The sequence below is a fragment of the Eumetopias jubatus genome, unplaced genomic scaffold (genome assembly GCF_037043125.1).
Source record: "Eumetopias jubatus isolate StellerSeaLion01/CBP00866 unplaced genomic scaffold, mEumJub1_p1.0 scaffold_3, whole genome shotgun sequence".
NCBI lineage: Eukaryota > Metazoa > Chordata > Mammalia > Carnivora > Otariidae > Eumetopias > Eumetopias jubatus.
Window position 1 is genome coordinate 143,366,274 of NW_028274809.1, and position 15,978 is coordinate 143,382,251.

The window sequence follows — 15,978 nt, forward strand, 5'->3', positions numbered from 1 at the left end:
ATATTTCCTGAAAAGTATTTTGGGGGGGGTTGTAGGGTTATGAAAAATTTGTGTCTTATTTAGATTTATGAACTTCTGAAGTTTCCTACAGTGCATTGCTTTGTGATCAGAAAAGAGTACTCAGTAAACTCTAAATGGACTGTTTTAATCTTGTTATTTAACCTATTTTCCTGCTCTTAGGGAGCTGCAGGGTGTGTGTGTGATAAAGACAGAGAGAAAAAGAGAAGGTGAGAGAATTTGTGTAGTATAATTCTAGGGAACTTCTGTATAAAAAAATCTAACGTTCATTTTGTCAAGAAGTGGTAGATTAAACCCTACAATAGTGCGTTAACTCTTTCAGGTCACTGAGGGACCAATTAGTGCATTATGCTAAGGAGCACTAAATTGTATCCTACTAGCCTGGAGGAGGCCAGGCATGTCCCACAGCTCTAACTCATATCACCACTGGGAAGTGATTCAAATCTGGGAAGACGCTGGTTCATTGAATATTAATTGAATGGGTGAATAAATGAAGGAAAAGCGAAGAAGCAGCTAACAAGCTAACTTTTATTGATTATTTTCTATGTGCCAGGGGCTTCCCACTCATTATTTCATTTAATTCTCATGGCAGCCATATGAGGCCTATGTTATTATTGTCATTACCATTTTGTAGGGGAGGAAGCTGAATTTATACCATGGACACACAAACACTCAGTTGCCCATCCTATAGGAAGATGCTGGCCCTGACCTGAGATAGTCACTTACTGGCTGTGGTCAGGAGTATGAAATTCCTCTTGGCCCCCCAGAGCCTTCTTTCAGGTTGACTGCTTGATGAAATTCCACAGTTTAAGACATCATTCTCCTTTAGACTGTGGCTTTTCTGAGGATTCCACAGTCAGTAGTATCTGAGGGGAGAGTGGGCAGGAGAGAGGTCTGGGGAAGGGAAAACTCTTTGGGCTATTCGTCATTTACACTGAAATAAGACTGTATTTCACATTACTTTCTGAGGACTATTTTTAATTAAAAAGGAAAAAAAAAACTAAAATGGAGCAGAGGAGAGCACAAGATTGCAGGGGACCTAAGGAAGACAGAAAGGAGGGCCCCAAAACACAGGAAAAAGGGTCTGGAGTTACTTCCTACTGACCCTTGGTGTCCCAAGTGTGCTTAGAAGCCATTTCTCCTTTAGTCTCTTAAAGGTGAAAGGCAGGTATTTGCAAGATAGTCATCTGGGCTGCCAGTGCAGGCATAGCCTGTTTGAGTGCCTTGGAACAAAGGAAATTGGTTCATAAAGAGAATGTATTCCTCACTCATTTCATTACCAAGAAGCTGTAGCTCAATACGTTGGCTAGCACAGGCTTGGAAATGGTACTTGAAACTGACACAAGAAAACACACTATCAGAGTTGAATCCATTTCTTCGGGGGATCCTGGGCTAAGGCAAGAGTTAGTTGCTGTGAATATTTCATGTTTCTGTTTGGGAGACTTTTTCCATCTGAGAAGGAGCACTTTCCTCCTCAGGTCGTGACACACAGTTTTACATTTTATTTTATTTTATTTTATTTATTTATTTATTTTTTTTAAGATTTATTTATTTTGAGAGAGTGAGAATGAGAGAGAGCACATGAGAGGGGGGAGGGTTAGAGGGAGAAGCAGGCTCTTCACTGAGCAGGGAGCCCGATGTGGGACTCGATCTCGGGACTCCGGGATCATGACCTGAGCCGAAGGCAGTCGCTTAACCAACTGAGCCACCCAGGCGCCCCCACAGTTTTACATTTTAGACATTTAAAGTTTTGAGTGCAAAGTTCCACATCCCTGTAATTTCATCTTTAAAAAAGAGATTTCAAGAAATAAGATGAAACTTCTAAAAGAAACCTTTTTATTCTTTGTTTGCTTCTTAGTTTGGGCGCATTTATATTTAGGCTTCCAAAGAATGAAGGGGAGCAAAGTGTTTCTTTCTAGAAAGAAAAGCCCAACTAGTGACATCTCTAAATAGATTCATACCCAAATTATACACTGTATGTCTACAAGCAACATTATAAAAAATCACCCACATGGCCTTTTGTACTATGATCCATTGTATGATACCAAAACTCCTAGAGGAGGGAGAAAATAATGATTAGGCTTAAGCAAAGTGAAAAGATATTTTCTCAGCTGGAAGCTGTTAATACTTTAGCTGATAGAGACTTGGAGAATAACTCCTCTGTTGTGTGTTTAAAAAATAAATATACAAGCACTGGAATAATTCACAGGATGAGAAATCACAGGAGGGAGATAACAGCTGAGCCTATCTGAGACTGATCGTTTTTCTGCTTATGGGGATGTTGCTCTTTTGCCCTAAGTCTTAGACTGTCATTTCTTCTGGATGTTGTCTCCGTCCTCTGGGCCTTGCTGTCTTTGAGTAAATACTATATTGCCAACTCAGCCAAAAGCTTTACATTTTCATGGAAGACAGACAATTATTGGAAACATAGGAAATTTAGGATGCTAAACCTCCTCCACACTCAAAAAAATTAAATATAATTTTTTTCTTATTGCAAAGCAATTTATGTTCATGATAAAAAAAACCTTAAGAAATGCAGAGAAGCAAAAAGAAGAGTCTATATAATAATCCTACTCATGAGAGAATAGCACACACAGTAATGGAGTATATCTAGTCTACCCATTTCCATGAGCAATAGCTCAAAGTCTACACTTTGAAATCAGAACCAACAATAGATAGAATTCTGAGTCTGCTACTTACAGCTGGGTGACACAAGTCTCAATTTCCTCCTGTAGTAAATGAAGATAATGTTATCCAGTTTGCAGGGTGGCGTGGGGATAATGTGACACATAATACATGTTCAGTACATCGCAGCTATTACAATTTTTCTTTCTTTCTCTCTTTGTACTTCTGTTATATTGGTGCCTTACTCTGTCTTTTGCTGGGCTCAGCGGCACCCATGCCCCCTGCCATACTAGTTTCATCTACAACCATTCCAAAAGCTTTCTCTAGTCTTTGGTGCCCTGTTTCCCAAGCCACAGCCTTCTTGAGGCTGGAGGGCAGCAATTTTACCCAGTTACTTGTGCTGCCAGGGGTATCCATTCAGCCTCGAGACAGGACATTGACTTTCACAACCATTAATGAAAATCCACTCCCTCACTTTCTCATGTCACATAGTAAGGGCGATGTCCTTTTCCTGATGGTTCTATTTGTCAGGAATGGACATTGAGAACTTTTGGATGTCCTCTGAGTCACCTTGGCCATAAAGTGTTTATCCTAATTTTCTGCTTCCTCTGTCTACTGACAAATATCTTTACTGTTTGACTAGAAGTAACCACAGTTACTAACAGTAACCACATCTGTTATACATTCATTCTTCCTCTTCTTCCCATTCCTCTGACCATTCCCAAGTGTCCTTGATATGCTCCTTTCTATCAGCCAGGCTGATGGCCCAAGACCTTCTGATTTCTGTGCATAAACTTCAATCTGTTCAAACTACCTTGACCATTATTAGTATATATTATTATAGTTATTTATAAATCTGCTAAGAGCTAAATTGTACAGATTCTTGAGTTGCTCCCCATAATATTACTAAAATTGTATGTCATTCAAAAATACATATTTCTTGGGCGCCTGGGTGGCTCAGTTGGTTAAGCGACTGCCTTCGTCTCAGGTCATGATCCTGGAGTCCCGGGATCGAGTCCCGCATCGGGCTCCCTGCTCAGCGGGGAGTCTGCTTCTCCCTCCGACCCTCCCCCCTTTCATGCTCTCTATCTCATTCTCTCTCTCAGATAAATAAATAAAATCTTAAAAAAAAGAATCAAAAATACGTATTTCTTTAAATTTTCCTTGACAGATGAAGGAGTATGGTTTTCCATCAAGGTACGATTGCCTGCATAAAAAAAAAAAAAGGAGCACTGAAAATGTTCAGATCTGAGTGTTCTGGACAGGTCAGAACAACCTGGCAGTAGAATGTTTTAATTCCTAAGTTGCACTATATGTAGCCGTTTCTTTAAGTAAGATAAAGAATTCAGCCAATAATAATCAAGGTCTCACTTGTCTGAGAGAGGTAACTAAAGACTAGGGGAAGGAGGTCTCTACCCCTGTCATAACACCCGTTCAGGAGGGAGGAGTATGGGCAGGAACAGGGAAGCAGCATAAGAAGGTTGAGCCCCCATTCAGAACCAGTGCTGCACTAGGTTGGAATCTTGACTTTCCCTGGGACAAGCAAGATGGAGGTATCTGCCTAGAAATTGTTAACTCGTGGACTAAGGGCTACCACAGACAGGCACGTCTATTGCCCAGCACATTCACATTCAGGGAATGCTGAGTCTGAGAGACTGTGTTTTCTGGGGCTCAGCAGGGGGCAATCTGTGGGGAATGGGAGTGAATTGTACTTCCTGTTTCTCTTTCTTTGCTTGCTGTGCCCAGTAAGTAGAGCTACTTCCTTGTCCAGGTGGTCGGTGTAATGGAATGCTCCATTCTGTGAATGGACCTGGGAATATATATTTATTTTTAATTTATTATGGAGGTTTTCAAACATATGTAATATTGGAGAGAATCGTATAATGAAACCGTGTACCACCACACGATTTTGGCACTTTTCAACATTTTCCCAGTTTTGTTTCATCTTTTGTCCTACCACTTACCTTCCATGCCCTTCTTGTAACTACTAAAGCAAATCTCAGAGAAGAAATTCTCTAAATGCTTCACTAGATCTCTAAAAGATAAGGACAGGAAAAAATAACATAATCACAGTACCATTCATACCTAACAAAATTAGTAGTAATTCCTTAATGTCATCTAACATGTATTCCATGTTTAAATTTTCCTGATTGTCTGAAAAGTCCATTGGTTTGTTCAAATCAGACTCTAATCAAGGCCCACACATTGCATTTAATTGCGAGTTCTCGTAACACTCTAATTACAACAGTTCTTCCTTCCCTATACCCTGTTTTCATGCCATTTCGTTTTTGAAGAAACTGGACCCTTTTTTTCTTTGGAATCAGGGCAGAATTTGGCTGAGCTCTTTCTTCAGGCCTTAAGATCTGGGTCTAACTGAGAGGCCCTGTGAAACAATCCAGCAGGGGGTCTGTGGGCGTGTTAATGTCACTCATCATGGTGGGACCCAGATGATTGAGTGACTAATGGGACGAGAGGGAGCCACTCCGGCCACAAGATATGGAAGGTTGAGAACAATTCTTCTTACTCAGAGAAGCTCAAAGCACAGCCAGGGGAAGAGCTGCTTGCCAATGGCCTCACTGATCATACTTCTGTTCTTTTAAGAACCTCATCCTAACCCAGAGGACACAGGATCTGTGAGCTTGGACTCAACACCTTTCTCTCTGTACAAACTGTACTCTCCCCCAGCCGCTTTGGTTGGCTGGATTCTGTTGGTAATGCCTGCTTTTCCCATCTCAGTCATCCTAGGCAGCACAATGGGAATGGTTATTCACACACCTACTGTGTGTTCTGCAGAAGAACAGAGGTATAGAATGCCATTTGAGAGGTGTCTCCTTTCAATCTCAAAGTCAAACAGACTAACTGTCTTTGGTTTATGAAAGCTGCTTAGTTGATTCTTTGGACTTTGAAGCCATGTGGTACTGATAGGAACTGGAAAAGAAAAATGAATTCTTTCTTGACATGACCTCTGGGTTAATCTCAACCATTCTAAATAGGGGCTCTAAATAGGGAGGAAAGTGCTGACAGCATATAACAGAGCCCTGGATTCCTCCAGGGTCCATGCCTACATGGGCTTATCAGTATTTCTTGAACATACTTTATGATTCCCAGCATAGCATGCTCCTTTCTTTTAGAGATGTGCTCCTTTTCTACCTCCACCGAAACCTCCCTGAGGTTCAGTTAAGACAGCAAATCCATGAGGCCTTTCTTGAGCTCTCCAGCCAGATATGTGCTCCTCTCCTCTGAGCTTTCAAAGTGCTAACATTCACTGGAACTGCTGTAACTTGAACTTGTCAGAGACCAGGGCTCTCCTGTCTCTTCTTTCTTCTAAGCCCTTCTAAAGACTGTAGCCTGGTATCTGACCAAAGAAAAGGGGACACATCTCTAACCAGCCAACAAAGAAGCCAAACCAATCAGTAATGATAAGCACTTGGATAGTGCCTTGTTAGGGAGTGGAAATTTCAATTGAGCTCAGTAGACAGTTTTGTTTGTCTCACTGTTTGCTACATAGAATAATAATAGCTAATATTTATATAATGTTTATGATGGATCAGGTTCTGTTCTAAGCACTTTATAGTTATTATTCACTCAATCCTCAGAACAATGCTATGAGGTTGATACTATTACTACTTCCATTTTATTTTCAGAGAAACAGAGGCATAGTGAGGTTAAGCAAGTTCATCAAGGTTACGTAAGCTTTGTAAGTGACAGAGCTGGGATATGAACCAAGGCAGTGTGGCTCAAAGGGAAATAAGACATAGTTCTTCGGTCTTCAAGTGTTTACAGTCTGAGGGGTCTAACAAAGCGGAGGATATGATTCTCTTCCAGTCTTAGAATCCCGGAGACATTCCACGGAACTGGACGTAACCAACAATGGGGTGGACTGTGGGGTCACAACTGAGACCAGTGTTGAGAGTGGTTGTCCCGCCATGCACCAGGAAGAGAGGCAGTTGTAGGAAAGAGCTGAGCTGAGCTCCCTGTGAGACTGTAAAACCTCCTGCAGAGGGCATTATTAGGCATTGTCCTTCAGAATTGAGGGGGAGAATTCTTTATCTATGGAGGCTGGTCTTTCTCTGAGGACTTCACCTTTTGTTCTCATTCATTACCATCAGTGAATCTAATTGCAGGTTGCCATTTTGTGGTGTGGACTGACTGGCTATTAAGAATTGTTCAGAGGAGACCTTAATATTTAAATAACCATTTGAGTATTTCTTTGGAATTTCCTTCCAAAGCAACAGATCATATGGCAGCAGTGAAACTCTGCTGAACCGAAGCCATGTGGAATTGTAGCCAAATGTTAGGATGGCATAGCAATCTCCACAGAATTTCTCTGGAGGTTTGGGAACGTTCAGAGTAACCCTCCATCTTAAATACTGTGTTTTTTAGCCAAATGGGTTTTCTGAGAAAGAAGAGGTTTTAAGGGCTTCTCTGGAGATAAATGAGCATATAATCATCTGCTCTAGAGGGAAATGGTTCCAAATCTTGGCATAAATCTCAGAAGTTGTTGCCTTAGAAACGACTAATGTTGTGTAACTCTCTTCCCTGGACAACCATTTAAGGTCTCTATAATTTGCTCGTTTCTACCCACGGTTTTTAAACCTTTAACCCCAGGTGAGAAATGTTAATCTCTTTCTCCAGTGCAGATGATAACAAACAACTTTTCTCATTTCCCCAGACATTAAACATTTGGTAGGGACCCATCTTCTTCTTCTTGAGAGGGATTCTGTTAAGATGGTGGAGAAAAGATCCACTGTGGCAGGGCCATTGGGTGTTTGACAACATCTGTTCTGGTTTGCTCAGGACTGAGAAATTTCCTGGGGATGCAGGATTTTTGGTGTTTTGTTTTGTTTTTAAGGATTTTGTTTTATTTATTTGAGAGGGGGAGAGCACAAACAGGGGGAGGGGCAGAGGGAGAGGGGAAGCAGACTCCCTGCTGAGCAGGGAGCCCAATGCTGGACTTGATCCCAGAACCCTGAGATCATGACCTGAGCTGAAGGCAGATGCTTAACGAACTGAGCCACCCAGGCGCCCCAGGATTTTTGGTGTTAAAGCCAGAATGGCTGTTCACCATAGTAGGGGCACAGGCAGTGCTCCAAGGGAGGACACCCAGCTCTGTGGCCTCTGGGCTCTGGATGGCTCCGAGTCCCTCCCCCGGCATCATCAGTGGAGGGCAGTTCAGAACATGGTCCCTATTGAATTGTCTGGTGATTGCTCTTTCAAAGATTCTCTCACAGCAGTTAGATTAGAGAAACTGTTGGAAATATTACACACAGCCAGATTCAGTTCAGCTCATTCAATTTTACTCAATTTATCAAGCCTACATGGAGTTTCTATAAATACTGTACTAGAGGCAGGGGATATAAAGATGAATAAGGCTCAGCTCTGCTCCCTAGGGTCTCTTAGTCTAATGGGAGAGGTGAAGGTGTAAGGAAAGAGGCACCTACCAGTGTGATGGGTGCTGTGATAGAAGTGGCAGACAAGACATGGGGAGGGACATTGTCAGAGCAGTCCACTACATGCAGAGGTCAAGAAAGCCTTGCCAGAGAAGATAATATTTCAGTAGAGAGTTGGAGGATGGACACTTGCCAGCTGGACAGTAGGGAAGAACACTTCAGGCAGAAGCATGAATATAGAGCAAAAGCTCAGAGAAAAGAAATGATCTGTCATGTAGAAACTTCATGGTATATTTAGGGAACAGCAGGTATGGCCGGAACACAGCGTTTGAGATAGAAGGGATGATAGGAGAGGAGCCTGGAGGCAAGGAGGAAGAGACAGAGCATGAATGGTATTGTAGGCAATTATAGTAATCACTGTTGGCCACCTGCCCATCTCCTTTTCCCACTTTGCTGGGTTTTTTTTCAGGTGATGCATCCTCCCCCACATAGCCATCGGCTTCTTTGAGCTAGTCACGGTGATCTCATTTCTCTTGTCAGTGGCTTGCTTTAACATTCGAACTGAGACAAAAGTCTGGCCAAAGAGATGTGAAATGTGCATCTGTTGAGAGCCTTATAGGAAGAGAAGCCCTATTCTCCTGCCGGAAGTTGTCATGTCTGCATGTTTGGCAGCCATCTTGTGAGCATGAGGATAGCTGGGTTGAAGACAAGCTGACTTGCTGAGGATGTTAGGTCAGAAAGATAGGAAGTGCCTGGGGTCTTGTAGTCACTTTCTCTTAGGATATTTTGTTATATGAGATGAGTTTTACTTACTTTTCTAGCCATTTTGAATTGAGATTTCTGTTACTGGTGGCTGAAAGCGCTTAATAATATGGTAAAACATGCTAAAAACTTGAGGCTTTCAGTGATAGAAGAAATGGTTTAATGTTATATGGGTTTTGTTTTAGGACATTGACTATTTGTCAGTAACCATAATTCCTGCCTTTAAATCTAGATGCAGAAACACATTCATGCAACTACCATTTTTTGAAACTTATGCCAAGTACCATTCTAAATGCTGTAGATACAGTGTCATATAAGATATGCTATGTTTTCTTAGGGGATTTGCAATCTCTTGGTGGAGACAGGCAAGTGAATCAACTTCACAGTATAATGTGGCCAGTGCTGTGATAAAGTTACACTCAGGTTATTATAGTACTTCTGTAGGGCTCCTAAATCAGTCTGTTAAGTCAGAGTACTTATCAAGGAGGTGAGACTTGTACTGAACCAACTGAGGACCCTTGAAGCAGTAACTAGTCATCCAGAGAACTCCACCTAGACCCAGATATACCCACATCTTTGCCCTTCTGTTTCTGCTGTGGTCCCTCAGACTTAAACCCATTTCTGGATGCTACTCTTTGGCTTGCCCTCACTCATCTCTTCTAGATTTAGTTTCTTGCTCCTGCCGCTTGAATTGGCCAGTTCATCTATTCTAACTTGGCTTTTTGTTGGTTACATTGTTCCAAGCTCCAGAGTGTTTTTCTGTGAAGTCTTGACTTCAGAAAATTTGGCTTTTGCCTGCTGCTTCTGGACATTTTCTTGCTGAAGGAGGTACCTGGCTTATTTTGAGCTTGTCTGATTTTTCCCTACCCTAACCCCTCATATCATCTCCATGTGTGAGCCAAGGTATTAGCTGCCAGGACCCAAGGGCTCGATGTACTTATAATAATGACTGTGAGGGGCGCCTGGGTGGCTCAGATGGTTAAGCGTCTGCCTTCGGCTCAGGTCCGTGATCCCAGAGTCCTGGGATCTCTGTCTCTCATGAATAAATAAATAAAAATCTTAAAAAAAAATAATGACTGTGAATCTCATCATGTCATTTTGAGACTGATACAGAAGGTCAGATTGGTTTAGAAAACTTCGGAGTAGGTAAAAATTAGGTAAGAAATTTTTCCTTTTGGCATCATTTTTTTTTAAAGATTTTATTTATTTATTCATGAGTGACAGAGGGGGAGAGAGAGAGAGAGAGAGAGAGAGAAGCAGGCTCCCAAGGAGCAGGGAGCCCGATGCAGGACTCGATCCCAGGACCCTGGGATCCTGACCTGAGCCGAAGGCAGACGCTTAACCATCTGAGCCACCCAGGTGCCCGGTATCATTTTTTTTTTTTTTTTTGTTAGGGGTATGTCTGAAGACTTTTCAAATATATGGAGAAGCTATATATGCATAGCAGTATAACTTCCCATGTACCACGAGTATTTGTATTATGGATGATGTTGTTTAGTGTGGGAAGAGTATTAACAACCCCTTTAAGATTTGTGAAAGGCCTTTCTCTGGAGGGTGAAAACCAAAGAAGGTTTTCTGGCTTATGCAACCTTCCTAAGAATTGATTAAGTGCATCAGCCCCAGAGGGGTAGGGAATTTGGAAAGGTAGAATGGTTTTCCTAATGGTTTCCTGTAGGTTCAAAACAGCTTAGTGTTTACTCTCTAAGGTCACTGAGCTTGAAAATCAGTAGGTAGAAAGGGTTTAAGTAAAGAGCAGAGATAAGAAGTGCTATATATTACTTTTTAAAAATTAGGGATGCCACATATTTTCTTTCAAATATATATACTTTTAAAGGGAACTCCATTGAACTTAGAAAAACAATATAGCTCAGTATAAAGAAATCAAGCAACAAAGAAAGATACAAAGAAGAAAAAAAAAGTCGCTCCAAATCCCACTACACAGACATAACTACCGTTAACATTATTGTAAACATCATCCCAAGCATCTCCTTGGAATGAGATTGCCCCTATTCAGAATGCATAGGTTTAAGGTTTTCTATTATTTCCATTTCCTGATTTCATTAAGGACAAGAAAGGTTTATTTTCCCAACATTTTTATTATTATTTTTGGTTGCCTATGGGTTTTGCATAGATAGTGGAATAAAAGGACGTTTATCTTGACTTCTTTGACCAAAGTACACATTTCTTCCAACTAGAGAAAAATCAGATAACTTTAAAATATCTTTTTAAGTGTGAGATGAAAGTGTGTGGCTTCAGAGTTTTGCATTACTGATCTCCATGGTTCATACTAATCGGTTCACCCCCAGAACTCCTATTTTGGGGAGCCATTTATTCATCATCAAATATTATTGATTATTTCATAATTGAAAGGAACCACACAAATCCTAGTAAAAGACATAAAAATATGACACACTTTTTTACTTTCTAAGACATAATTTAATGGTAAAGAGAAGTCATTCATTCATTCATTTTACTAATCATTTCTGGGGCACTTGGCATCTGGCACTGTGTCAGAAGCTAGAGACATAAAGACAATAGATAAAGATGTAGTCTCTGCCTCCAAAGGAGTTCAGAGTCCAGTGGGGAAAATAAACACATTGACAAATAGTAATCACATCATATGACATGTGCCTCTGGTATATAAGTAAACAACAATAACAAGAGATAGCATCTGTCAAGTAGTTTATGAGAAATACAATTAGTCTCTGAGCATGACTTAGGAAGGAAAGTGTGATCCCATCCTGAGGTCTTCAGGGAGCAGAAGTATTGGAGCTGGTTCTTAATGGATTTGCAGCATTTTAATTGGCAGAGATGGGTGAGGATAGTACTCACAGAGCAGGCAAGGCCACAAGCAAACCAGAGCACAGAGATAGGCAAGAGAGGAGAGAAACAGGACAATGGGCAAGTCCTGCAGAGAGTAGAGCTGAGTGTTCCTTTCTGGTAGTTGGAAGGATACGGCTCGCAAGGTAAGTTAGGGTGAGGTGGGTGATGCAAAGTTCTGGGTTTTATTCTTTGCACAGTGGGAGGTGACCACAGGTTGCAATGAGGGGAATGACATGATCAAAGCAAGGTTTTGGTGGATTGGATGCTATCCCCAAGCAGGAGGGATTAAAAGAAGAGAAACGCAAAGGAACTAAAATTTTTGCTGCACCTGTTATGTACCAAGCTCTGTGTACTTACTGCACTTCAATGCTCAGGACTATACCCAGAAGGAGTCACTTTTATTTCTATTTTAAGTCTATGGAAATAAGGAAAATGGTTTATGAAACTTGACCAAAGTTCCAAATCTAGTGTGTGAAAGAGTCTGGATTAGTTTCCCTGACAGTCTGACTTCTAGACATGGAACGTGGTTTAACCTCTTCCCTCCACACCATGATGAGGGACTGGCATCACAGAGCTCATGATAATTACTCTGTTTATATTGAATGTGCCAAGATACTACAGTTATACAAATGCAGTTTGTTCAGGGTACAACCTCCACTCAGCCTTCTCAATTTGGAAAGAGTCCGATAGACTTGGGGAAGGGTCTAAACCTTCCTTTAACCCTAAATTGCTCTATTAGATCCTGAACCAGAATAGCTGGAACAAAGACTCTCACAATGAATATTTCATGGGTAAACTTTTATGTTTTATTTCTTTCTATCCAAATAGAGTCTCAAGCCCTTCAGGGAAGGAAGAAAGAGAGGGCAAGTCATGATGGGGTAATGAGAATTTTCCTGCTCCAACTTGCTCAGAACATTTTAGCCACCCATTTTATCCAAACCTCCATGCTGGCAGGTACCAGTAGAGAATAAAAGAGCATTTTTGGAGTTTTCTAGCAGAGTGGGGCTTCTCCTTGGCCTACCTGCAGGTGTGTACCCTGTGGGTGTGTGTTCCCTGCTATACGGATGGAGTTGTTAGAATTAACCAAAAGATTTCTCATCTCACTCTCCTGGATTTTGTTTCTCTAGTGCCAGGCAAGGTTTTCTAACCTTTATTTTTAAGTAGAAAAATAATTTGGAGGTATGAATATTCATTTAATGACTTAGAAATACTTTCAAACAGGTTCAGAGGAAAAACAGGAGAAAGACAAATTGTTAAAAAGCTAGCTCAAAAGCTTTGTGAGTGGATTTTGGAAAGAGGACTTTGATTTGAGTTCTTATAAATTTCACCTAGGAAAGAGAGAAGGAAAAGCCCTAGAAGCTCTTCAGACTGGTAAATTGTGGCACTGGTCACGAATCCTGGAGCACTGCCACAATTTCTCCCTTGGACACAACGCCTATTTCACCCTTTCAGAGGCCTCTGGTCTACCAGAGATTGACTGGAGTCAGCAGTGCCCTCAGGAGGCTTTCCTGTTTCTTTGTGTTTCATCTTAGTGCAAAAGAAAAAGTCACAGCAACAAGGTGTGTGAGGTGGCATCAAAGGCCTTATCTTTCTAGCTGCTTCTTCAGGGTACCTGGGCTTGACAGCATCTAGCTTTGCTATGGAATAACAATCAGTTGAGATCATTGCTTGAAATATTGTTGATGGTGATTAAGACTCAATGTGGATGACAGCTGGTGGCTCTTGGTTTCCACAGTCAGACGGTCACAGACAGCCGTGTGACCAAACCCTGAAACAGCTGTAGGGGTAATGGTTGGTGCAGGGCTTGACATCTTCAGACAGCACCCAGGATGTTGAGTTTGGTCTTGAATGCCACACTGTGAGGGTGACAGAAACAAATTTGAGCACATTCAGAAGAGAGCAATGAAGATCAGGAAGTATCTGGAAATCTAGGGGCACTGAGGATGCTTCATCTAGAAAAAAGAGCCTGAAGTGGCACAGGACTTTGGAATTAGACTGGTTATATACTGCTCCAGGCAGACAAAGACAAATGGGTGCCAGAAGTGAGTTTTATGAAAGAAATAACTTTTCTAACAATGATAAAATGGGCTGCTCTGAGAGGTCATGAGCGCCTTAGGATCAGAAATGTGCAAGTATATGCATCTGATGACCTTCCAAATCAAGGGTTCTGTGGTTTGATGGTTTCCAAGGGTCTTGCAGGTGACCACAAGTGCACACAGAACTGTCAGCTTATTGTTGATGAGTCTTTCCTTTCCTTGCAGTCTCTTTTCTACCCAATCTCCCAATCTACACTGGCTTCAGTCCCAACCACCCCATGGGGATTGCATCTGTCAAGTCACCAGTGCCTCTCAATCATCAAAGCCCATCGTCTCTGTCCCTATCTTATTTCAATTTTTGGAGGCATTTTGCACAATGTCAACTCCTACTTTCTGGAAACAGATCCTTCTCTTGGCTTTAATGACCTCATGCGTGCCCAGTGGCTTCTTCCTACTTCATTGACTTTCATCTCAGTCTCTTGCTAGTTCTTCCTCCTCTGCTCAACTCCTAAATGTTGGAATGCTCCAGAGCTCCCTTTGGGATTCCCTTCTCCTCTCTATATTAACTCTTTGTACTTGTTTGAAAACATGTCTACCGATTCCTTGACTTTCTTCTGATGCAGAGGTGGAGTCTCTGTCTCCTTCCCTTGAATCTGGGTTATACTAGTGACTCATTTGTTATGTAGCAGAGGAGATGACTCCTAACACCAGAGGCTAGATCAGAAAAGGCCGGGAAGCTTCTACCTGGTTCTTTTGGGATTGGTCTTTGAAATCCTGAGCTGCCAGGACTGAGGAGGTCACACTGTGGGAAAGCCTAGGCCTCTAGAGAGTCCATGTGTAGTACTCTAGCCTAAAGCCCAGCTGGGGATGGGAGCATTGGGCAACAGAGACAAGGCTTCTCTGTGGTGCTCTGTCCAAGTTCTTGACCCACAGAACCCAAGAGTGGAATAAAAATGGTTCCTTTATGCCACTAAGTTTGGGGTGACTTGTTACACAGAAGGGTAACTGATACACTCCCTAAGGGGCCTCATCCTGTAGCCTGTCTTGAAATATTACCTATAAGTGCTCATGACTTCGAAATCCACTTTCCAACCCTATCTATTCCCAGAGCTCCAGACTCTAATCTAATTATTTAAGTTTCTACTTGATCTCTCCACTGGGGTATTCAGCAAGCATTATCTCAAACTTAATATGACTAAGACAGAAAGCTTAATATTAGCCCTTGACCCTCAAATTTACTTCTTTCTTTTTCCTCCACCTCTGCGTATTATCTAGTTTTTCAAGCGAAAACTACTTTGGTCTTGCTTCCTCCTTTTGCCCTCAAGATGGCATCCAATACAACAGCAAGTGGTGTTCATTTTTTCTCCAAAGTGTCCCTGAGATCTGTCTCCTTCCTACCATTTCATCTACCTCTGTCCTAATCCAAGTTACCATCTTCTCGTCTACTGCAATATCCCCTTGACCATTTTCCTGTGCCCATTCTTGTCCTCTTAAAATCCATTTTTAACACATCAGTCTGTATTAGTTATCTATTACTGTGTAACAAATTACCCCAAAAGTTAGTGACTTAAAACCACCACAGTTTCTATGGGTTAGGAATCTGGGCACAGTGTAGCTGGATCCTCTGGCAATTGGTATCAAGCTAACTGGAAAGCATCTGCCTCTTAGTGCCTTCATGTGGTTGTGACAAAATCCAGTTCCTGGGAGTTGTTACACTGAGGGCCCCACTCCCTCTTGGATTGTTGGCTGGAGGCATCCCTTATTTCCCAGCCACATGGCCTTTCCATAGAGTGCTTCACAACATGGCAGCTGGCTTTATAAAGAAAGGGAGGGGGCAGGAGAGAGAGGGAGAACTAGCTAGTCATAGGCTTTTGAAACCTAATCATGGAAGTGAAATCCCATCACTTTTGCCAATGTTCTATTAGTTAGAAGCAGCAAGTCACTAAGTCCAGCCCACATTCAAGGGAGGGGGATTTACACAGGGCATGAAAGCCAGGAGGTGGGGATTGTTGGGAGCCACGTCAGAATCTGCTTACTACATCGCCCCAGAGTGATCTTTTAAAATCATAAAACACGTCATGGTACACCCCTTCTTAAAAACGTCCAGTGGTGGGTATATGCCATTAAACATTTGTCTAAACTCACAGAATGTACAATATCAAGAGCAAACTTTAACATAAACAACTGACTTTGGGTGACAATGATGAGTCAACGTAGGTGCATCAGTTGTAACAATGTGCCACTCTGGCAGGGAGGTCAATCACAGGGGAGGCTGTGCATGGGTGGGGGCAGCGGGCATGCAAGACATCTCTGTATCTTCCTCT

General features: G+C 41.9%; 1 pseudogene; it reads left to right on the plus strand.

Moving 5' to 3' along the window:
• Positions 1 to 15,978, plus strand: part of LOC114210290 (protocadherin-8 pseudogene) — a 104,497-nt pseudogene that overhangs the window by 29,078 nt on the left and 59,441 nt on the right.